This window comes from Chiloscyllium plagiosum, chromosome 2 (assembly GCF_004010195.1).
Source record: "Chiloscyllium plagiosum isolate BGI_BamShark_2017 chromosome 2, ASM401019v2, whole genome shotgun sequence".
NCBI classification, from domain to species: domain Eukaryota; kingdom Metazoa; phylum Chordata; class Chondrichthyes; order Orectolobiformes; family Hemiscylliidae; genus Chiloscyllium; species Chiloscyllium plagiosum.
In genome coordinates, this window is record NC_057711.1 from 46,382,027 (window position 1) to 46,405,893 (window position 23,867).

A 23,867-nucleotide genomic window follows, 5' to 3' on the forward strand; every position below is an offset into this window, starting at 1 on the left:
GTGGAGGGCTCGATCGTAACACAGAATTTATAGCAAAAATTTGCAGTTGATTTACACATGAAAGAAGTGAAACTATCATTGTATTCTAACAGATGAAAGGCTTAACAGACAATCAATTTTTCAATGTATAATTTCAGTTACATCACACCGTAAATGTTTGCTATAAATTCTGTGTTACGATCGAGTCCTCCACAACCACCTGATGAAGGAGCGGCGCTCCGAAAGCTAGTGTGCTTCCAATTAAACCTGTTGGACTATAACCTGGTGTTGTGTGATTTTTAACAATCTACATTAACATTTTTCCTCTCTATGTGAAAGTACTATGCATTTCATTAACCGTTATTTCCTTTTTCTCCATCCCACTATGTAATTGCTGAACCATTTTCTGTGATGCAGTTAACTCTTTTAAGTTCATATCATTTGCCAACTTAGCCATAGAATCCAATTCAAATCAGCTACGTAAACTTAAAGCATCAGTTGTTTCAGCACTGAACCCATAGAGACCACTTAATACTTATGTCATTCCAAATTAACTCCTCAGCTGAGTATTGATTACTTCCTACTATTCAGGCAGTTTCTTATCCATATGTGAAACATATTCTGAATCCTATAAGTTTGAATTCGGTAAACAGCCTTTCATATGGATCCATGTTGAAATCAATTTTTGTTTCTTCCAAAAATAGATTGTATTTACAACATTTGTAGAAGAACATTACAAACTATTTCCACTTAAAAAATACAGAATTTACAGTAAAATTCAACTTGTCTACATACATCATGTTTCACTCTTAGTTGTTGTAATACAACAATAAAAGTCCTAATATTTACCTTGTACGGTTCACATCAGGCTTAGAAAGTGAGGGAAAAACATTTTAAATTGAAAATTTTAGAAAGTGCAATAGAAATCAACCTTTCTCTCTGCACAACGTTGCACTCTGAGATGTCCTAATGTAACCTCAATGTCTTGACATTCACAATACAGTAGAACCTTGATTATCCGAACATCAATTATCAAAACAAGATCTCAAGGTCCTGTAAAAACAGCATTAGGCAGCTCAGCAATTATCCAAGCAAAATACTCCCGCCCATCTCATTCGGATAATCAAGGTTCTAATGTATACACTTCGTTGTCAAGCATACAGTCCAAGGTCTTCTACAGTTTTTAGTCCTTTGGTACACTATGACTGAACAAACATTTACTCCCCATATATATCATAAAGTGTCAGTTGGAGCAGATGTTTGTCAGAAAACAAAATTTCCATTCCAAATTTGCACTCATTAGAAATGCCGTCATTTATAGTACTGAAAGAGACTATTAGACCAGTTGAGTCCTATTTTAAGTCCATGCAAGTGCAAGGGCTGTGGATGAATTCCAAGCTTGCCAATTGTGTCAGTCCTAGCTCTTTACTAGAATGATGCAAGACATTGTTAATGCTCTCTGCTTTCTTTGCATACCATCAAATAATTTTTAAAATAAAGGTAAAGCTGAACTAAAAGAGGGAATTGTCAAATATTGCATGTGCTCTAGATCAGCATGGCAGCATTTTCTTTGCTTATTTCTGCAAGACAACCACCACAATGACTTATCAGCCACTGGGAGGAGGCCAATAAGGAAGTATTTTGGAAATTTCCACATTTGTAGTGGGTATCAGGGTGTCCTGCCTGTAACCACAATCAATTTTATCTCCTTTCTTAAGGATGGTCACAATTACAGCTCCTCAGAGATGTACTGACATGCTTTCCTCTTTTCAGATGACAGAGATGAGGTTGTGCTTATGAGTCAAGAGTGTTGCTCCCTCATATTTTAGTATGTTGATAGGGATTCAATCTGTGCCAGTCTTGATAGTTCTCAACTGTTGGATGGCCTTTTCAACCTAATGTCAGGCTGGAATTGTACCGTACTTGTGACAAGTAGCAAGCTATTGATATGCTTGAAAGCTCACATATCACGACTGAGTCTTGGTTGACTAGATCCTTGAAATACTTCTTCCAATGACTGGTAAATTCCTCTCTAGTCCTATTGACTGCCATTCTGTTCAAAAGTACATAGCTCTCAGAGGAATAGATCTTTGGGTGCTTGGCCTGTAGATAGACTCTGATTGTACTGATGAATTCACACACGTCATGACTGTTGTGAATTGCTGAATTTCTGGCACTCGCTCTATCTACATCTGTTCTTTAGTCAATTTTTGTTTTGTTGGATCTCAACCTTCATTTGTCTGTCACTTGGCTCATAATTCCCTAGAACATTGGTCAGGCTTCAAGTTTTTGCACTGGTGATTTCATTTCTCCTGTATTTCCTGATCATTCTCTTCAAACTAGTCTTGATGTTTCATGCTCCAAAAGCCCAAAGTCTCCTCACAAGTGCTATTTATGTTGGATGTAAGAGCAGACCATACTGAGGCATTGTGAAGAATATGTGGTTCCTGTTCATTGAACATTGTTGGGGTGACTGTGAAGCACTGACTGAATTTTTGAGCCTATCTATACTGAACTTTCATCAAAAATACAGAATATTTTCCAATAAATAGCATATCTCGTGTAAACATAAATGTAGTAAGTCCTAACTTAAAGGTGTGGTTACATTGCTGAAAACCACAACTCTAAACAAAATAATGTTAAGGGAAATATTATTTTTAAAGGAACCAATTATAAAACTGTAGTTAGGTTCATAATGGCCACTTTGTCATAAAAAAAATTTACAGAATTGTAGAATTTCACAGGATAGAAGGAGGCTATTTGGCTCATTGTATCTATACCAGCTCCTAAAAGAGCTACCAAGTTAGTGTCATTTTTCAGATCTATCTCTACACCCTCGAAACGAATCTCTTCCTAGTATATACCCAGCTCTCTGTTGAAATCTCCTGCGGAATCTACCTCCACCACTACCCTAGGCAGTGTATTCTAAATTCTAGCAACTCTATGAATAAAGAAGCTTCTCCTCAACTGATTTCTAACTCTTTTGCTGACTATCTTGAAATTGTTATCCTTAGTTTATGACATGCCAACTAGTGGAAACAGAATATTCTTTTTAGAATACCTCAATAATTTTCCTTGTTCCTAGAGAATAAATCTAATTTTTCTAATCTTTCACTGTATCTAAAATCTCTCATTCCTAGTATCATTTACAATCTCTCCAGGGCTTTAACATCCTTCTTTAAATATGGTGTCCAGAACTGAACACAATACTCCAAATATAGACTGATCAATGATTTGTAGAGATGTAGCATCACTTCCTTGTTTTTATGTTCTATGCATTTATTTAAAAACCCAAGGACTCTTCTTAACAACTGGTTCAACTTGCCTGGCCATCTTCAGAGTATCATGGACTTGAACCATGAGGTCCATCTGCTCCTGTACTCCCCTCAAAGTTGTCCCATTGAGCCTGTATTGTCTCTCCATGTTTCTTCCACCAAAAGGCATTACCTCACATTTCTCTCCATTGAAATTCATCTGCTAGGTGTCTGCCCATTTGCCCAAATTGTCAATGTTCCTCTGAAGTAGCTCAGCACCACCCTCACAATTCACTGTTCTTCCTGTATTATTATCAACTGCAAATGTAGAGATTTTGCCCTTAACATCCATCTCCAAATCGCTTATATAAATCAGAAAAAAACAAAAATCCCAACACCGATCCCTGGGGAACATCACTTTTAATTTTATCCAATCTGAAAATACCCATCTATACCTATACTCTGTTTCCTATCTTTTAGTCAACTTCTAAGCCATGCTGCCAAGGACCTGTCAATCCTCAACTTTTCAAATTTGCTAACCAAACTGCCATATGGCACCATATCAAATGCTTCCTGAAAGTTCAGATGTACAACTGCCATCATCTGCTACCTAGATGTCACCCCATTAAAGAACTCAATTAATTTTTTAGACATGTCCTGCCCTTGAAAGAGCCATATTGACTGACTAATATAAAGTTAATTTTCTCCATGTGTATATTTATTTGATCCCATATTATGATCTCCATCTGTTTTCCCATCATTGATGTTAAGCTGATTGGTCTGTGGTTTTCCAGGTTATCCTTTGCTCCTTTCTTAAATAAAAGTGTCACATTTGCAATCATTCAATCCCTGGGGCTAATCTTGTGTCCAGAGAGGCCTGGAAAATTTCTGTCAACAGCTCCGCAATTTGCTCCCTTGCCTCTGTCAACAATTTAGAATTCATCCCATCTGGGCCTGGTGACTTCTCGAGCTGAAAAAGCCAGCCTTTTTAGCTCCTCTTCTTTATCTATCGCTGTCCTGCTCAGTTGTTCAACACCCACATTTTCAACTTGGCCATTGTTACCATCTTCTAAATTGGTAAAAACAGAAGCAAAATATTCATTTAATACTCTGTCATACCCCTGGCTTCAGTGAGCAGCTTATTCTGCTTGTTCTTAAAAGGCTCCATTCTATCATTTGCTAATATTTACCATTAACATGTTTGAAGAATGTTTTACTATTTGTTTTTGATCAGTCTGCTCTCTTTTCATTCTGCTTCTTCTTAACCTTCTTCATTCCAACCTTAGCCTCTCTCCTGCATTTGAGATAGTCTTCCTGTTTTTTGTTACATATTGTTATTCCAGTATACAGCATAAGCTCCTGGGGGTACTCTAGTTTTGGAAACACCATATTTATTTTTCATTGGTATGTATCTAGCCTGCCCTATATTTATTTCTCTTTTGAAAGTTTCCCATTTCTCATTCCATGTTTTATCCACCAAAATACGTTTCAAATCAAACTGCTCAAGTTCAACTGTTAGACCCCTAAAATCTATCCTTTTCCAATCTGGCGCCTTAATACTTGACTAATTTTTATCCTTCTGTAACTTAATATTGATCCTTATATTATGACTGCTATTTCCCAAATGCTGCTCCACTCTAATGTTCTCCACTTGGCCTGCCTCATTTCCTCGGACTAGATCCAACATGGCACATTCTTTGGTAGGACTGAAAATATACTGTTCCATTAAATTCTCCTGCATACATTGCTGCAATATACAATCAACATTCTATAAAAATGTTCCTGCTCACAGCTTCCCTCTCCTGAACCGTTGCTGAGCGCAAGGGCTTGGGGGAAGGGAAATGAGGCAGGAACAGCTTTGAAACATCTTAAAAATAAATATGGATTGTTGATGCCTTTTGACGCATCAATACTTGCACTTCTACAACATCAGAGCTACAGCTTCAACTGAATCTGGATCTTAAATGGGAATGCAAGCACAGGAGAGAAAAATGGTGCATGGGTGAAACAGAGATAGGAAAGAGGCTACAACTCAGAAATTGATGGAGGTCACCACTCGAAGGTTGCGAGTGGAGAGAGGCCACAACTAGGAGATGGGAAGTCGGCAAAGCCTGTAACATAGAGATTGGTGAATAAAAAAGTTTACAACTCGGAGTCGGGGAAGCATCAATTAGGTGATGCCAGAAATAACTTTAAAACAAATTTTGCTTTATAATTCTCAATAAGATTACAGGCCCTATCAATTTAGTAATATTAAAACAAAACAACTTTAAATAGGCCAACACTGGATGAGAAATTATTGCATGCACTTTCATTTTGATCTATTTGTTAGAAGAACACTGTTACCGCTCTTTTTTAAAGTGGATTTGAATGTATCAGCATAGAGATATGCATCTTGGTTTAATTTGTCTGGCCCTTCCTCCACTATTTGGTAATGCTTGGCAAGGTAGCAGAAGCTAAACCATCTGCTTACCATAGTTGCCTTTTATTTCAATGCCATAATTGTACGGTTGGCAATTAAATGAACTATCCTGCCCTCTTCTTTAACATCATATGTTTAATTTGTGTCTGAGCAGCATTAAACCACATAAGAAGTCTCTTTCTGGGAACAGCACTACCCAATTTTCAATTTGTTAGTCTTTAATTGCAAAACGTCAAAGGAAATACAGAACCCATTTGATTGCATATTTGAAATACTGGAAGGTGGATTCCATCATAGTGCCCAACTTCCTCTCAAAGGTTTTTCCTGCAGATATTCAAAGGTCTACTGCACCAGAATCTGGACCAGCTATAAAGTTCTATAAACTTCTGAACTGATATAATGTATTATGACATCAGTTCCTACAATGTTTTCCATTGTTAGTAGCTATGGAGACTTTTGATGATGATAGACAACCAAGTCTCTGCCAGTGTCTCAGAATACACTTTCATATTTGCAGTTTGTCTTGTTAAGTCTGATCAAATGAATACAAGCAGCATTTTTGTATTGCTCTAACAATGATGAATAGACGAACACTTTATATAGGTAGGCTAAATACTTTTCTAATGCCCTTAAAATTTTGCTGACTGATCTATGAAAATAAACCATGACATTCAGCAGCTAAAAGAGCATTTCAATTATGCAACAAAAAGCTGCACTTAACGTAAAGAAGCCTTGATTCTTAAATGATGTGTGGGAGTGCCAGTGTCAGTTATGTTTCCCACTCCTAGAAGAAAAGATAACTAGTATTGTTGCCATTGATTTACCCTGTCCTATAACAACCAATGAACAATTTTGAGAGACATCAAGCTGAATCTTACTTTTTTTTGACAAAGTGACAATTCCTTTGGGTTTTCTGGAGGTTATTTCATCATGAGACCTTGCATGTTTTCTCATTTCATCTTACCAAATTCCCCACGTTAACTACTTACCCTATCTTGTCTGACACTAACCATAATTTACAATGTGTTAATGTGGACCTACCTGCAACTGCTGGGATATCCAGGAATTGATGGCCATCCTTGTCGACGGAGCCATCTTTAAAAGGCCTTTATGCACCCAGGCAAGAACTGTCCTGTATGGTTCCTGACATTTATATTGGGTATGGCAGGCAGGGGGAAACTTAGCTCCTCTGCTGGATGTGGTAGTGCAAAGGCAGGATATCATTTCTTCCAGGATAATGATCATTAGTAACATTGTAATTATTATAAACAAATTATTGTAAACTTTTCTGGAGTTGTGTAAGCTCAGAAAGAGAGAAAGCTCAGGTGGGGTAGAATGGAAAGATGTAGTATAATGGATTATGCAAATGATAATGATGCAATATTAAAATCAGAAGAGCAGAATAGAACTTAGATCAGAGAGAAACATGTCATGAGCAGGACTTAGACACTACACTAGAGAGCTGTATTCAATAACCAGTAAATTTATATATGTATATAAGAAATGTTATAGCACTAAACAGAGTGATAAAGCCTTGTTGTCGCATAACAAAAGGTTTTGGATGCAATGGAAGTAGATTGATAACCCAGTGAAAAGGAAGAAGCCTTGAAAAATCTATTCAGACATTTTAAGGGTCTGAGTTTTGTGGAATATGATAAGACTTGTGGCAGAATTAGACGAAAAGTCAAGGAGGATGATCTTAATGTCAGGAGATCAGATCTTTTATTTAGTTTTAATCAACTGTTCAGATACTTTATGACATATTCCTAGAATAGGTGGGGTTTGAACTCTGGTCGTCTGGCATAGAGGTAGAGACACTACCACTGTACGAGATGTGTCCAAGTGGCTGACATGTCATATGTGCTTTCACCAGCAGGATTATTGCTTGTTGATGGTGCAACCTGCCTCTTTAATGTTCAGTTTTCAATGTTACCAAACTTCCCAAACAAGCTGGAAGTCACAAAAACTTGACATGGAAATCAGAACAGGTACTTGGCAACTTGAGCTCCTGTTTGCTCTGACTGTCCTCTCCATTGGACACCAGGCATCGACAACTCAGACCACGACGCATGGTTTCAAGTTCCCCTTTCCTAACTTACTCCTAGTAAATGTACAATCTCTGGAGAACAAGATGGACGAACTCAGAACACAGCTCAGCTTCCAGCGTGAATTGTGGGACAGCTGCGCACTCTGCTTCACAGAAACCTGGTTCAACCCATCCTTTCCCGACTGCGCACTTCAGGCTGATGGCTTTTCTATCCATTGTATGGACTGTACACCATCTTCTGGTAAGACAAAGGGTGGAAGGGTTTGCTTTTTAATCAACAACCTGTGGTGCATAGACATTACAACCCTGGGCAGCCATTGCTCCCCAAACCTTGAATTCCTTACCATCAAATGCTGACCCTTCTATCTACCACGGGAATTTACTGCTGCTATATTAACTGCTGTGCATATACTGCCAGAAGCAAAGGTTGAGGAAGCTCTGAATGTGCTGCACTCTACCGTTAACACCCAGGAGACAGAACACCCCAAGGACCTGTTTATTGTAACTAGCGACTTCAATCATGCCAATCTAAGGAAGGTGTTGCCCAAGTACCACCAGAACATTACCTGCCCCATCAGGGGCCTGAACATTTTAAACCACTGTGAAGGATGCCTACCGCTCCACCCCCCGCCCTCATTTCAGGAACTCCAACCACAATGCTGTGTTTCTTCTCCCGGCTTACAAGCAAAAGCTCAAGCAGGAGATCGCCTTGCGGATACAGGCCCAGTGCTGGTCAGAGGAGGCAGAGGATCAACTCCAGTGCTGTCTGGAATTGGTTGACTGGGACATGTTCAAACAGATGCAGGTACCTTGGATATGTACGCCACCACCGTCATAGACTTTATCAGCAATGTGTGGAGGACTGCATACTGAGGAAGTCAATCCGGGTGTTGCCCAACAGGAAACTCTGGATGAATCAGGACATACATAACCTGCTAAAAATCAGGCATGAAGTTTTCAGATCGGGAGACCCACTCAAATATAAGGAATCCAAGTATGATCTTCTCAGTGCCATTAAGATAACTATGGATCAATGATAATCCAAACTAGAGACCCAGCCAGACACCTAGCGACAAGGACTGAATGACATCACAGGTTCTAAAAAGAGACAGTGCAAGATAGCAGAGAATTTCGGTGGAGAGGTAATATCTATTCTGACAAGTCCTGACAAACCTATCCCAATAGCCACTCATCATGCACCACTCGGAACATGCACAGATCACTGGCAGAGGTCTTCTAGGACATCTTCATCCTCTCCCTGCAGCAGGCCACTGTCCCTGCCTGTTTCAAGAGGGCCAACATCATCCTTGTGCCTAAGAAGGCTCATGCAGCATGTCTCAATGACGACCATCCAGTGGCCCTAACTTTGGTGGTCATGTAGTGCTTTGAAAGGCTGGTCAAGGCATTAATCAACTCCAGCCTCCCGACTACTCTTGACCCACTTCAATTTGCATATCAGACCAACAAATCCACATCAGATGCCATATCACTTGCCCTTCACTCCTCCTGACACCAAGAACAACTAAGTAAGAGTCCTACTCATTGACTGCATTTCATAACTTCATGTTCATTTTTACTGATACCAGAATTTAGTTCCAGAGTTTGCAATTGTCACTGTTAGACCTGTTATTTCTCAGTCATCTACATTGAGTTTTTTTTAAAATCCTCCACTCCTACTATTGAGGTTTTAATTTTTGTGTACTGATAACAATTTCTAACTTCAAGGTAACACTCCAAACATTTCTTTGTTTAAGGAAACCTTTTATTGGCCTTGGAGTTCAGCTCTGGGTGCCAATAAACTAATTTATTTAGGATTTAGATTCTAATGCGCCTGACTTCACCAATCTTAAACAGATGTTACATTTCAGAAGAGATTAACTCTAATCTCAGATTGGGATTGCACATTATTTTGAAACAAACAGAAAATCAGGTTTGATTTACTTTAAATTCTTACATTAATTATGAATGCCACATCATTTGTATATGTGAATCATCACTGTGCTCCTTTTTCAAATTGGAAGGTTTCTGCAATTTTTCTTCAATTATAGTTATTTATGTGCAATGTGAATGACTTACTTCACATTTTTTTAAGATTGTACAAAAGAAACATAAGAAGGTGAGCTGGGTAAAGGCCTCACAGTATTCTGTTAGGCCCTCTGGCCCTCACTCTAACACTCCCCACTCAGTGGTTAACATTGCTGCCTCATAATAACAAGGAACTGGCTTCAAGATCAGCATCAGGTGACTGTCTGTGTAGACTTTACATGCTCTCCGAGTGCTTATGTGAGTTTCTACTGGGTGCTCCAGTTTCTTCCCACTGTCCAAAGATGTGCAAGTTAGATGGATTGGCCATGCTAAATTGTCCATAGTGTCCATTAAATAGCCATGGTAAATGCAGGATTATGGGGATAAGGTAGGGACCTGGGTGTGAGTGAGATGTTCTTTGGAGGGTAAGCGCTGATTTGATGGACCAACTGGCCTCTTTTATCACTGTAAGTATTCTATGATTCTAATGAAGGAGGATCTTCAAGACTGAGTGGTGATCTTATCGAGGTTTCTTAAATCATAATTGGCATGGATGGAGTGAATAGCCAAGTTCTTTTTCCTGGGGTGAGTGAGTCTGAAAGTAGAAGGTTTAGGTTTAAGGTGAGGGTGAAAGATTTGAAAAGGACTTGAGATGTAAGTTTTCCATGCAGCAGGTGTGTGGAAAGAGCTGCCAGAGGAAGTGGTGGAGGTTGGTACAATTACAACATTTAAAAGACATCTGGATGGATATATGAACAGGAAAGGTTTGGAGAGATATGGGCCAAACGTTGGCAAATGGCAATAGGTCAGATTGGGATGTCTGGTCAGCATGGATGTGTTGGACGGAAGGGTCTGTTTCCGTGTTGTGTGACTCTGTGACTCTACAACTCCCTATGTATTTCCTATGCGAAATGAGCTAAATCATTCCCCTGGTCCCTTATAGTCCCTGTGCCAATTTAATCCCAACTCTTACCAACCACCATCTGCCACTCTTTGCCTTCACTCACTTCATGCCAAATCATGCAGTATTCACCAAGGACAGACATGATGACCATGATAAAATGAAACAAAATGAATTTCTAAACACCTGTTACAAATTTTGTTGTGTAAAGAAGTTTGCATTCATGAAAACCAATGCAATACCTTCAAAAGGCATTATAATCGCTTATAAAAACTAACACTTGTATTCTTAATCCCACATCAAAGACAATTAGTTCTTTAATAAACTTTTCAAGCTGTCAATCAAATGATGAACAATAAACTCTGACAATGATAAATTGTGGAAAGCAATCAAGCATTAATAATGCTAGAATAATGCCATTTTGGGTTCTGTCAACAAATGGATCATTAAATCGATAGATTAGTTAATGTTTCAATTGTGATTTGTCACAAGAAAGCTTTGATTAAAAGAAATAAACATTTGAATATTCAAATAATTTGACAGCTGTTAGTTTTGCAGACTTTATCTGCCCTCCTCAAGCATTTATGACTTCTCTACATAGTTGTAACTTGCACACTGATAAATCAGGCTCTTTACTCCACCAAAGATAGTGTCTGTTTGAACTCAGCACATTTCCTACATGTGACAGTCACACCTTGTCCTTGCTGCCCATCCCATTGCAAAAATGCTGTTTCTGTAGGTATAGGGAAAGGGCTTCTGAATCTGTGGTCCATTAACACTTTGGATACACTACAGAGACTTTGCAATTCCAGTCCTGCATATCTGAATATTGTACATGGAGATGACTCCCAGAGATAGATAGATAGAGAGAGAGAGAGAGAGAGAGAGAGAGAGAGAGAGAGAAAGAAAAGGGATAGTTGAACAAAAGGTTAGCTGATGATAAATTAGGAGACAAGGTGACAGTGTTAGTGAGATATATAAGAATTTGAAATTAGGTTGGCTGTGCTGGGAAGGGACATGGACAGGACCTTAGGGTGTGGGCGGATACTTGCACATCTCATTAACACCTCCACCGAGCCACTATACCTCTATATTTGCTTGCCTACTCCTTTTCTCTCTCGGTCTCTCTCTCTCTTGCTGTGGGTACTCCCTCCATAAGACCATAAGAATTAGAAACAGGAGTAGGCTGTTTGGTCTCTCAAGCCTTCTCCACCATTCACAGCTGATCCACAATTCTTCACATTCTTCCTATCCACATAACTCTTCATTCCCCAACTGAACTAAGAATCTATCTATTTCAGCCTTATATACAGAAGGACTCTACCTCCACAGCTTTCTATTGCACGAAATTCCAAAGACTCGCATGTTTCTGAGAAATTTAATTCCTCCTCATCTCAATGTTATAGTGATTCCTGTTTATTCTGAGATTATGTATTAGAGTCACAGAGATGTACAGCACCGAAAAGGACCCTTCAGTCCAACCAGATATCTCAACCCAATCTAGTCCCACCTGCCAGCACCCGGCCCATATTCGTTCAAAGCCTTCCTGTTCATATACCCGTCCAGATGCCTTTTAAATGTTGCAATTGTACTAACCTCCACCACTTCCGCTTGCAGCTCATTCCATACACATACCACCTTCTGCATGAAAAATTTGCCACTTAGGTCTCTTTTGTATCTTTCCCCTCTGACCCTAAACCTATGACCTCTAGTTCTGGAATCCCCCACTCCAGGGAAGAGACTTTGTTTATTTATCCTATCCATGCCTCTCGTGATTTTATTAACCTCTAGAAGGTCACCCCTCAACCTCCGACACTGCAGGGAAAACAGCCCTATCTTATTCGACATCTTCCTCTAGCTTAAATCCTCCAACACTGGAAACATCCTTGTAAATCTTTCCTGAACCCTTTCAAGTTTCACAACATCTTTCTGATAGGAAGGATGTATTCTAATCTGTCCTCACACCATAACCCTCCACCCAACCCCACCTGTCATCAGCATAAATTCTACCATTCCCTACCTAGCTTCTGTTCTGATGAAGGATCAGTGGGCTTGAAATGTTGACTCTCTTTTCTCTCTAGAAGCTGCTAGACCTGCTGTGTTTCTTCAGTGTTCTCTGTTTTTGTCTTCTGAAAACACATGCTGCTGCAGGAACAAATTTGTTACAAACCCAGGAAATTTGCCATTGACTTGATGGGTATTAAAGAAATTATGGTGTGGGCTCATCATAGCATAACTCACTTATGATTTAATTTCCAGGGACTTTAATAATATAAAACAAACTCAAAAACATGGTCAGACCATTCCAATGGCACAATTTCAGGAAATTCTAGGCTAATGGTTCTGGCATGTAATACTGAGTGGAAAAAATTATAACATAAACCTTTTCAGTATTAATAACATTACATGGGTAACTGTATCCTTGGATAACATGTTTGCAAAAAAAAAATACAGTAATGCCAAGAATGTACACACTTGTAAAACAATACAGTACAAACCTGATTATGTCAGTGTGAAAACAAAAGCTAGATCCAATGTGTTACAGCGAATCATCTCACAAAAATGTTTAACAATCATGGTCAAATTGCACTGTCGGGTTGGAATTCAAGATTATATTCTTGCGTTTAAGGTGAAAGAGAACAGAACACAGGACAAAGATGTAACCAAGAAAACTTTTTTTTAGCAAATGTATTAAAATGACATAATTTGTATTCAGCACATAGACTTCAATCTTAAACTAGAATTTAATTTTAGCTATAAATAACTCAACACAGTGACATAAATCTAAGATGTTGCAATAATACTGCAAAAATCAGTGAGACATTGAGTCCAAAGCACAGGATGTATACATATTAATGCATATCATTCATTTTAATGTAGATTTGCGAGAACATTGTGCCTGTTATGTTGTAAGAACTTTAGGTACGTTTGATTTTGTATAGTCATTCCATTGACATATTTTAAGGGAATTATGCTCTGCAAGTTCAAATCCAGAATTGTCAGCAACTGCATCATCCTGACCAAAGGACAGGCATCAGGCTCACTTTTCACAATGAGAAGATACAATTCCCATCATGCATTTACATATGAAAATAGTAAACTATATAGCTTACTTTCTGTTAAAACAAGGCACCGCAAGCAGAAGACGACACACATAAGACTTAATAGCTTTGATTTTGAAGTACATAAAATATTGTTTTGGATACCTGTTCTGAAATGTGTATCTGAAATTACCTCGTAATGAATACCCCAATGTGTCTTTGAGGTAGTTTTTCATATAATTCAGGCAAATATGCCAACCACCAAAACCAGGTTTCACCATGATGGAAAAGAAGAAAAATTGGAAAACAAGACCTCAATTCAATTTTCCTATTGTGCTTATGCTAGACATTTCCTTCTTATCCTACCCTGTGATGCTACTGGCGAGTGGAGCGGGACATGGTCGAGATTTCCAGTACCTGTACCCATTATCCACTCCTGTTTCTATTGTTCCCTGATGAAATTTGGCAGTAATATTAAGATAGTGAGAAAGGTTGCAAATTCCTCTGATTGAGACAATGGGACTTTTACTCACAATCTCTCTCATCTCTGCTTCCAGCATATAACATCTGAAAGCCTTAATATTGACTAAAACCTTTGGCATGGATCCATTGAAGCCTTCAAGAATTTTCTGCCATTTAATGGCATTTGCTCTTCTTCCAGGGGTAAATGGAAATTCCAGACTCGGCACAAAACTCCACCATACTAGCAGGGGTGTGACTAAGGGAATCCAGCCCAGAAAACTTCAGACTCCAGATAATCAAGGGCCTGATGCCTTCTTTGAAAGACTCAGAATTCTCCGTCAACCAAAATAACTACTTTGGTTTGAGAGCCTATTCTTTGATGTGGAACTTTTAAGAGTCTTCATGGCTGTAATCCCTGTTGTGGAAATTGAATAAAATAATGTTTTATGACAACCATTTATTGCTGTGGGCTGTGCAGTGCTTCATAAAGTAATTAGAGCTTGTTTATCACATCATCACTATGTCCACCCAAGTCAGAGGCCCAGGCACTGTTCCAGTCTACAGCAATGGGGCCATTTATTCTTTTTATGTGTCTTCAGAGACACCCATAAGACTTCTCAGGAGCTGACATTTTAATTGAGACTCACAGAGAGTACTTTCAATGCAATTCCTGGAGTAAATTAGTAAATTACTGAGACGCAGTTCTTGTGTCTGAGGGTCAGCTTGATGAACCAAGTATTGTCATAGCAGACATTACCTGATATTTAATTAGCATGTTTAGTTTTATTTGTTTAGTTTTATATACAGCATTCCTTAAATTACAAAGAAACTTTATTGGTACATCAAAAAGAAAAAGAAAAGGTGAGATCTTGGCAGTTAAGTATAACTGGTAATCTCAACTGCCCAATAGTAGATGAAAAATGTCCCTAAACTGTGAAAATGACTTTGATGAACAATTTAAATTTAAAATGTAGGGGAAGGGTGAGAGTCAACGTAACTGAGCAAATACAGGGATGATGAGCAGTGCTCCCTCTATGTAAGGCAGAATGCAGAAGTTCCCAGTATTAAGATTCCCACAGTCCTCATAGCTTTTAAAAAAAAACTTCCAGTTATCAGCTTAGAAGGATGACACATCAAAATTTTTCACATTTACTGTAATGAGCAGGCTAAAAGTAGCAGAAACCAAACATTAATATTGAGGTAATTTATTACTTAAAATATAGAACCGAACTTTCCCCATTTTACTCTGACCACAACTGAAAACATATTTCAGATATACTTTACCTTGCCTTTTAATTGGACATTCATTTCTTCAAGAACCTGTCCAAAGTGATTCTCAGACCATGAGGAGTTCATTTCTGTTCATCTCTTTTCTCAACCTGGGAACTTAGAAACTCAGAACTGTCTTTCATGGCGAGATTCTCCCATCGGAGAATTGTACTCTAACAAAAGCTAGGCAAATTTCCAGGCTTCATTTAGTCTTTCCCATTTGAATGTGAGCACTCACCTGTACACAAGATTCACGCCCAACTGAGGTGCAGGTCTGAGACATTCAAGTTAGATGACCCTGACCTATGCAGGAAGTCCAGGTATGACTTTTGTAAGACCATCAGAGATGCCAAAAGGCAATAGCGAACTAAGTTTGAGATCCTGACTAACCACATGGATACCCGTCATTTGTGGCAAGGCTTACATGACATAACAGGCTACAAAGCAAAGTTGAGCAGAATCACAGGCAACACTATATCCCCACCCTATGAGCTCAATGCATTCTACACTTGTTTTCAACAGAAGGACAGTGAAATGATGTCACCTATCCCAATAGCCTCAGATGCACCTGCACCTGTAGTCACTGCTGCAGGTATCAGATCCACCTTCTTGAGAGTGAACCCATGGAAAGCGACTGGCCCAGATGGAGTCCCTGGCCATGGACTCAGATCCTGTGCAGACCAGCTGGTGGGAGTATTCGCAGACATCTTCAACCTTTTCTTACTTCAATCTGAAATCCCCACCTGGTTCAAGAAGATCACCATCATCCTGGTGTCAAAGAAAAATCATGCAGTTTGCCTCAATGATTACCACCCGGTGGCTCTGACCTCCATAATTAAGAAGTACTTTGAGACGTTAGTCATGGCTCACATCAACTCCAGCCTCCCAGAGTGCCATGATCCACTACAATTTGCCTATCAATGCAGAGACCTTCGCCTTGGCCCTACGCTCATCCCCAGGACATCTGGATAACAAGGATACCTATGTCAGGCTCCTATTTATTGACTACAGCTTCGCCTTCAACTCCATAATTCCAAACAAACTCATCTCCAAACTCTGAGACCTAGGTCTCGGCTCCTCCTTCTGTAACTGAATTCTCAACTTTCTGACACATAGACCATAATCAATAAGAATTGGTGACAACATCTCCTCCACCATAATCCTCAACACTGGTATCCCATAAGGCTTCATACTCAGCCACTATTATACTCCTTATACATTCACAACTGTGTGGCCAAATTCCATCCCAACCCCATTCACAGCTAGTCATTGACTTCAGGAAGCAGAGTGGAGGGCATGCCCCTGCCTGCATCCATGGTGCTGAGGTGGAGATGGTCAAGAGCCTCAATATCCTGGGAATGACGATCAGCAACAATCCATCCTGATCCACCCACATTGACGCAACAGTCAAGAAAGCACAACAATATATCTCTCAAAAGACTAAGGATATTTGGCATGTCCATAAAGATTCATACTCATTTTATAGATGCACAGTAAAAAGCATCATATCTGAATGCATCACAACATGGTATGGCAACTGCTCTTCAGATGCTGCCTGACCTGCTGTGCTTTTCCAGCACCACTCTAATCTTGACTCTAATCTCCAGCATTTGCAGTCCTTACTTTCGCCTATCTCAGCTGTTAATGTTGATCTCTCTTTCTGCAGCTTCTTGCAGCTGTACCTGCATTCTGCACTCTGTTCTGCTACTCTGATGCACTTTGTATGGTACGATCTGCCTGTAGAGCATGCAAAACAACACTTTTCATTGTATCTTGGCAAATGTAACAACAATCTAATCAAATTAAATCAAATCCTGTGTGGTGAATCACGATGATTTTCAGCCTTTAGCTGCTCTCACTCACAGATCCTGCAGACTAACCTTTCCATCAGTTTTTGGAATGTTTTCTCCCTCCAAATGCATCCCATGAGCTGTGTATTCAGGTAAAAATGTTGAACAGCTCTCTTTTAGCTTGGAACCAAACAGACAGTTTCAAGCATTTATAAACCTAACATTTGCAGCACTTTACTGTTACTTGAGAGATATGATCTATCCACTGTTTGTCCACAGGCTGCTGCCACTTTAAAACTCTTGCACCTACTTGCCAGTTAGCTATCTGGGCCTGCTTTAATCTCTATCAAACCAACCAGACATGATGTCAGGCAGACCTCAGAACAGATCATACAACTTCCTTCATTTTACCTAAAAGACTCAGGGCTGAATTTTCCCAACATTTGGCATAAAGTGTCAATTTTGTTCTTGCCACTGCTGAAACCTTCAGGAGTTTGCACTACTGGTCCCATATTTAAAACCCAGCTGAGCACCACTTCAAATGCTACAAGCCAGTGATTTATTTTAACAATTCCAGCATGTGAAAATTTCCATGATAGATGGGTGATAATGGAAAATTGGCAAGCCCTGTTTGCAGTCAGAGACCCAGGGGTCCGAGCGGGTAGGGTTTTGGAATAGGGCACTGTCTTGTTTCTGCCAGCCTACTCTGAAAATGCTGGCGTAGACAGTGCAGTGTCTATGGCTGAGTGGAATGCCCATCAATGCGAAGGAAAGGTTAATTACATTTTGAGCACTAAAATAGTTAGCGCTGTCATCTTCTCTCTACCATCCCACACTCATTCTAACTCCATTTCTGCATCCACCTCCCACAAGGACCCTGGCCTACCACTCCCACTATTGCATTCAGCACCTTCTCTCAATGATTCTCATCCACCCCATCCCCCAAAACTACTAAACATTCCAGCTCTTTGCAATTCCTATTCATTCATTCACTCGGAACATCTCTCTTCAAACTGTACAAAGACTAACAGCTCTAGCACCCACTTTCATTTGTCACAATCCCTCCTTCCAGGAGGAAGCAGGCCACGATAGGGTAGAGAAATCCATACAATTGACAGTCTGATATTTTTATGACTCACCCCATACGAGAAGAGAATCCATACATTAACAGGAGAGGACTTTAACTACTCTTGTGGTAATGCTGATACCTCCACATCCCATCAACCAAGTAAGATTCATTGTGAAGTGCTTTGCTGCTGTCCTGTTACCACCATAACACGCCAAAATCTCTATCCCTATTGCAGGCATGCGCAGCACCCACTGCATCCTCCAGCTAATACTTGCTTCTCCATCGCTGAGAAAGAAGACACAGATCTCTCATAGACAGCCCTAGCAAAGCTTTCTTATCGACCCTCAACAAACACAGATACTGATATCTTGAGAAGTATGATTAGCTAGTTTAGACACTGGAGTTAGCAGATAAATGTCATGTCTTCGCAAGTGCTTGAGGATAAAACTGGCATTCAGCGAACTTTTGGAGACTAAGTACATGGTCAGTGCCAGGAAAAATGGACCCCTGATATTGGTCATTCATTTCTTGGCCAATATGAGTAGAAAGATCTAGGAACAGTGGGCAGATTTGTCAGAGATACTTGGGAAACTGGATTGAGGATTGACGGAATTCACCAACACTCATTAACTACAGAATTTGTGAATCTGGATATTTTCATGGTCAGGATGGCAGCTGCCATGGAAAGTCATGCCCAACAGTACACTCATTGGCTGCCAGAGATGCATGCAGATATGTTTTTCATCACTGCAACCATTGATGCTCAGCATCAATGACAAGATAGTCGGAGGAGGGGCCTTGACCTCACACAGATGCTCCTTCCTCACAAGGAGGCAGGGCAGTGCCAGCAAACACCTATATGAAGGAGAAACTAAACACAGACTCTCAGAAATATTATATCAGGCCAGTCTAGCTATGAGTTCACTGTGATTCTCGATCCTGTTGTAGCTCATGCTGATGGGGGTGAACCTGAATCTATTCTGGATCCTCTAGCTACAAAGGCAGTTGTTCATCCAAAGCTACAGGACCAACAGGCTCCACTGCATGACATGTTCCCTCCACTGGAGCTGCAGACCCTGGGATTGCACTTAGATACAGTGAGAGGAAAAGGAAAAACAAAATATTCTGAGTCCACATAGGTGGCAAGGGTGGCACCTTAATGTAAATATAACATAGAACATAGAACAATACAGCACAGAACAGGCCCTTTAGCCTTCGATGTTGTGCCGACCTGTGAACTAATCTAAGCCCATCCCCCTACACCATCCCACCATCATTCATATACTTATCCAAGCACTGTTTAAATGCCCCTAAAGTGGCTGAGTTGACTACATTGGCAGGCAGGGCATTTCACGCCCTTAACACACTCCGAGTAAAGAACCTGCCTCTGACATCTGTCTTAAATCTATTGCCCCTCCAATTTGTAGGTATGCCCCCTCATACAAGCCAATATCATCACCTGGGAAAAAGACTCTCACTGACCACCCTATCTAATCCTCTGATCATCTTGTATGTCTGTATTAAATCCCCTCTTAGCCTTCTTCTCTCCAATGAGAACAGACCCAAGTCCCTCAGCCTTTCCTCATTAGATCTTCGCTCCACACCAGGCAACATCTTGGGAAATCTCCTCTGCACCTTTTCCAATGCTTCCACATCCTTCCTGTAATGAGGCGACCAGAACTGTACACAATATTCCAAGTGAGGCCACACAGCTTTTTGTACAGTTGCAGCATGACATCATGGCTCCGGAACTCAATCCCTCTACCAATAAAACCTAACATATTATATGTATTCTTCCCAGCACTGTAATCTTGGGTGGCAACTTTAGGGATCTATGTACATGGACACCAAGATCCTCTGCACATCCACACTGCCAAGAATGTTTTCTGTGATCCAGTATTCTGCCTTCCTGTTATTCTTCCCAAAGTGAATCACTTCACATTTATCTGCATTGAACTCCATTTGCCACCTCTCAGTCCAATTCTGTTTATTCAAGTCCATCTGCAACCTACAACATTCTTCCACACTGTCCACTAGTCCACCAACTTTACTGTCATCTGTAAACTTGCTAACCCATCCACATATACCTGCGTCCAAGTCATTTATAAAAATGACAAACAGCATTGGTCCCAAAACAGATCCTGTTGGCATACCACTAGTAAGCAGACTCCAGACTGAATATTTTCTATCAAACACCACTCATTGCCCTCTTACAGAAAATTAGTTTCTCATCCAAACTGCTAAATCACCCTCAATCTCATGCCTCTGCATTTTCTCCAATAGTCTATCATGTGGAACCTTATCAAAAGCTTTACTGAAGTCCATGTATACCATGTCAAGTACCCTACCCTCATCTACATGCTTGGTACCTTCTCAAAAAACTCAGAGATTTGTGAGACATGACCTGCCCTTGAGGAAACCATGCTGACTATCTCCAATCAAATTGTTGCTTGCTAGATGATTATAAATCTTCTTTCTTATTATCCTTTCCAAATCTTTTCCTACAACAGACATAAGGCTCACTGGTCTATAATTACCTGGGTCATCTCTACTCCTCTTCTTGAACAAGAGCACAACATTTGTAATCCTCCAGTCCTTTGGTACTAAACCTGAAGGGCTTATGCCCGAAACGTCGATTCTCCTTCTCCTTGGATGCTGCTTGACCTGCTGCGCTTTTCCAGCAACACATTTTTATGTACTAAACCTGTCAACAATGATGACTCAAAGGCCAAGGCCAAAGGCTTTGCCATCTCCTCCCTAGCTTCCCAGATCAATCCCTTCTGGCCCAAGGGATTTGTCTACTTTTACACATTATAGAATTGATAACACCTCCTCCTTACTAACCTCAATCCTTTCTAGCCCGTATCTCAGTCTTCTCCTCCACAATATTCTCCTTTTCCTGAGTGAAAACAGTTGAGAAATATTCATTTAGCACCTTTCCGCTCTCCACAGGATCCACACATAACTTCCCACTTATGTCTTTGACTGGACCTGTTCCTACCCTAGTTATCCTTTTATTCCTCTCTTATCTATATAAAGTTTTAGGGTTCACTTTTATTCTACCTGTTAAAGACTGCTCATGTCTTCTCTTTGCACTTCTTAACTCTCTCTTTAAATCCTTACGAGCTAATCTGTAACTCTCCATCGCCTTATCTGAACCATCGCATCTCAACATCACATAAGCCTCCCTTTTCCACTTAACAAGAGATACAATTTCTTTAGTAAATGATGGTTCCCTTACCTTATCACTTCCTCCATGCCTGACAGGGACATACCTATCAAAGACCCGCAATATCTGTTCCTTAAACCAGCCCCACATTTCGATTGCCCCAACCCTTGCATTTTGCTACTCCATTCTATGCCTCCCAAGTCTTGCCTAATTGCATTATAATTGCCTTTCCCCTATTTATAACTCTTGCCCTGTAGCATGTGCCTATCCCTTTCCATCGCTAAATGTAACCGAATTATGGTCACTCTCCAAAGTGCTCATCTATCACTAAATCAAACATCTGGCTTGGTTCATTACCAAGTACCAGATCCAGTGTGGCTTCCTCTCTTGTCGACTTTTTGACATACTGTGTCAGGAATGTGTCACATACTGTGACACAGAATCTCACATTTATAAATATATTTTCACTTTTTGCTCTGGTCTGATAGGCTACCATTTTAAGACAGTTGTAAGAATGAAGGTTGGAGAGGGAAGCCTTCCTTAGTGTCACAGGACATTAGAGTCCTGTCTGATGGATTGCTACTCTTTCCCTAGTGTCCATAGTAGCACAAAACACTGTGAGGTTGGAATTGAGAGAATTTGATGCTGTGAGGCCTTCCAACAATGTGGATTTTCCACATTCCACAACATGAAAAAGAAGAAAGAATGAACCAAAAAGCTGTATTTGCAGTTGGAAATAGACTTGGGGCTATTTGCCCTTCCAGCATTACCCCATTTACAGTCAGAAAATGATAACCTCAACCAACTTAGTTCCATTGGATTTGGGAGTTGTATATATATAGTTTGGCTTGTTGCTACTGATGTTTTAACGCTCTGTCAGGGTAAAGATGACATTCAATCTGACGTTCACTTTCCTTCACAGCTCTTCATCATTGAGCAGACTAAATGCAGATGAGGTGACTGCTTTGTGGAACACCTTCACTCTATCTGTAGGAATGACCCTGACTTCTCTGTTGCTTGCTGTTCAAATAAAATCTTGCTTTCATGCTAACATCTCTATTTTGGATAGACTGCAGAGCTCCAGAAAGCATAATGCAAGATCTAGGAACAATACTTCATTTTCCGTTGAGGCATTCTACAGTCTTGAGATCTCAACATTGAATCCCATCAATATGGACTGAGATAAAGAAACTTGTTTTCACTCAAATGAGAGTGAACCAGTGATATTCTTAGAAGGCTGTGGAGGCCAAGTCTCTGAATACAGTATATTCAAGAAAGGAGTAGATGAGTGTTTAGATTTTAAAAGCATCAAGGCATATAGGGTGCACACGGGAATATGGCATTGAGATGGAGGATTGGCCCTGATCCCATTGTATGGTAGAGTAAGTTTGAAGAGTTGAATGGTCTACTCTTTGTTTCTATGTTTCAGAAGGTGCTTTGCAGGCTCAGCCTATTAGTGCAAGTTACCTCCTCCAATCCTTCATGTTCTTTCTCCTTCACATACCTGTCAACTCCATCAAGTTTTTATCTTCCCCATGTTTCTACTCAACCATTTATTTATCTATTCATTTCCCCACTTTAACTCCCAAGTTAAAGCCTGCAGCTTAGTTGCTGCGAAACATCACTATGCACCGTTCCCCTATCAAAGAAATGATGTTGATGACTGTACATGAACATTTCATTTTGCAGTCCCCCATGCTTCTCACACTTTCTTGTCTTCCATTTTTACACAGTGGGTTGCCTCTTTCATAGGAGAAAGTGAGGACTGCAGATTCTGGAGATCAGAGTCGAAGAGTCTGATACTGGAAGAGCACAGCCAGTCAGGGAGCATCCGAGGAGCAGGAGAGTCAATATTTTGAACATAAGCTGTTCGTCAGGAATGAGGGGGTGCCCAAGGGAGTTGTGAGACAAATGGGAGGGCGGGGTGGGATTGGGGGGAACGTAGCTGGGAATGCGATAAATAGATGAAGGTTGGAGTGAAGGTAATACGTCAGTGAGGAGAGGAGACAGAATAAGTGGGAAGAAAGATTGACAGATAAGACAATTCTAGAAGGCGGTGCTGAGTTGGAAGGTTGGAACTGGAATAAGGTGGGGGGAGGGGAAATGAAGAAAGTGATGAAATCTACATTGATCCCATGTGGTTGGAGGGTCTCAAGGAAGAAGATGAGGTGGTTCTTCCTCTAGGCGTCAGATGACTAGAGTTAGTGGTGGAGGAAATCCAGACTTGCATGTTCTTGGCAGAGTGGGAGGTGGAGTTATACTGTTTGGCCACACGGCAGTGGGGTTGTTCAGTGCATGTGTCCCAGGGATGTTCTCTGAAACATTCCACAAGTTGGTGTCCTGTCTCCCCAATGTAGAGGAGACCACATCGAGAGCAATGAACACAGTAAATGACATGTGTGGAAGTACAGGTAAACTCTATCAGGTGCAGAAGGATTC

General features: G+C 40.3%; 1 long non-coding RNA gene across 1 annotated transcript in view; it reads left to right on the forward strand.

Annotated features, from left to right (window-relative positions):
• The window catches only part of LOC122565465, a 46,237-nt gene extending 31,836 nt beyond the window's left edge, over positions 1-14,401 (forward strand). The window contains exon 3 of the long non-coding RNA XR_006316186.1: positions 14,331-14,401. This is a non-coding gene — a long non-coding RNA (uncharacterized LOC122565465). The remainder of the gene's footprint in view (positions 1-14,330) is intronic.
• Positions 14,402-23,867: the final 9,466 nt, after the last annotated feature.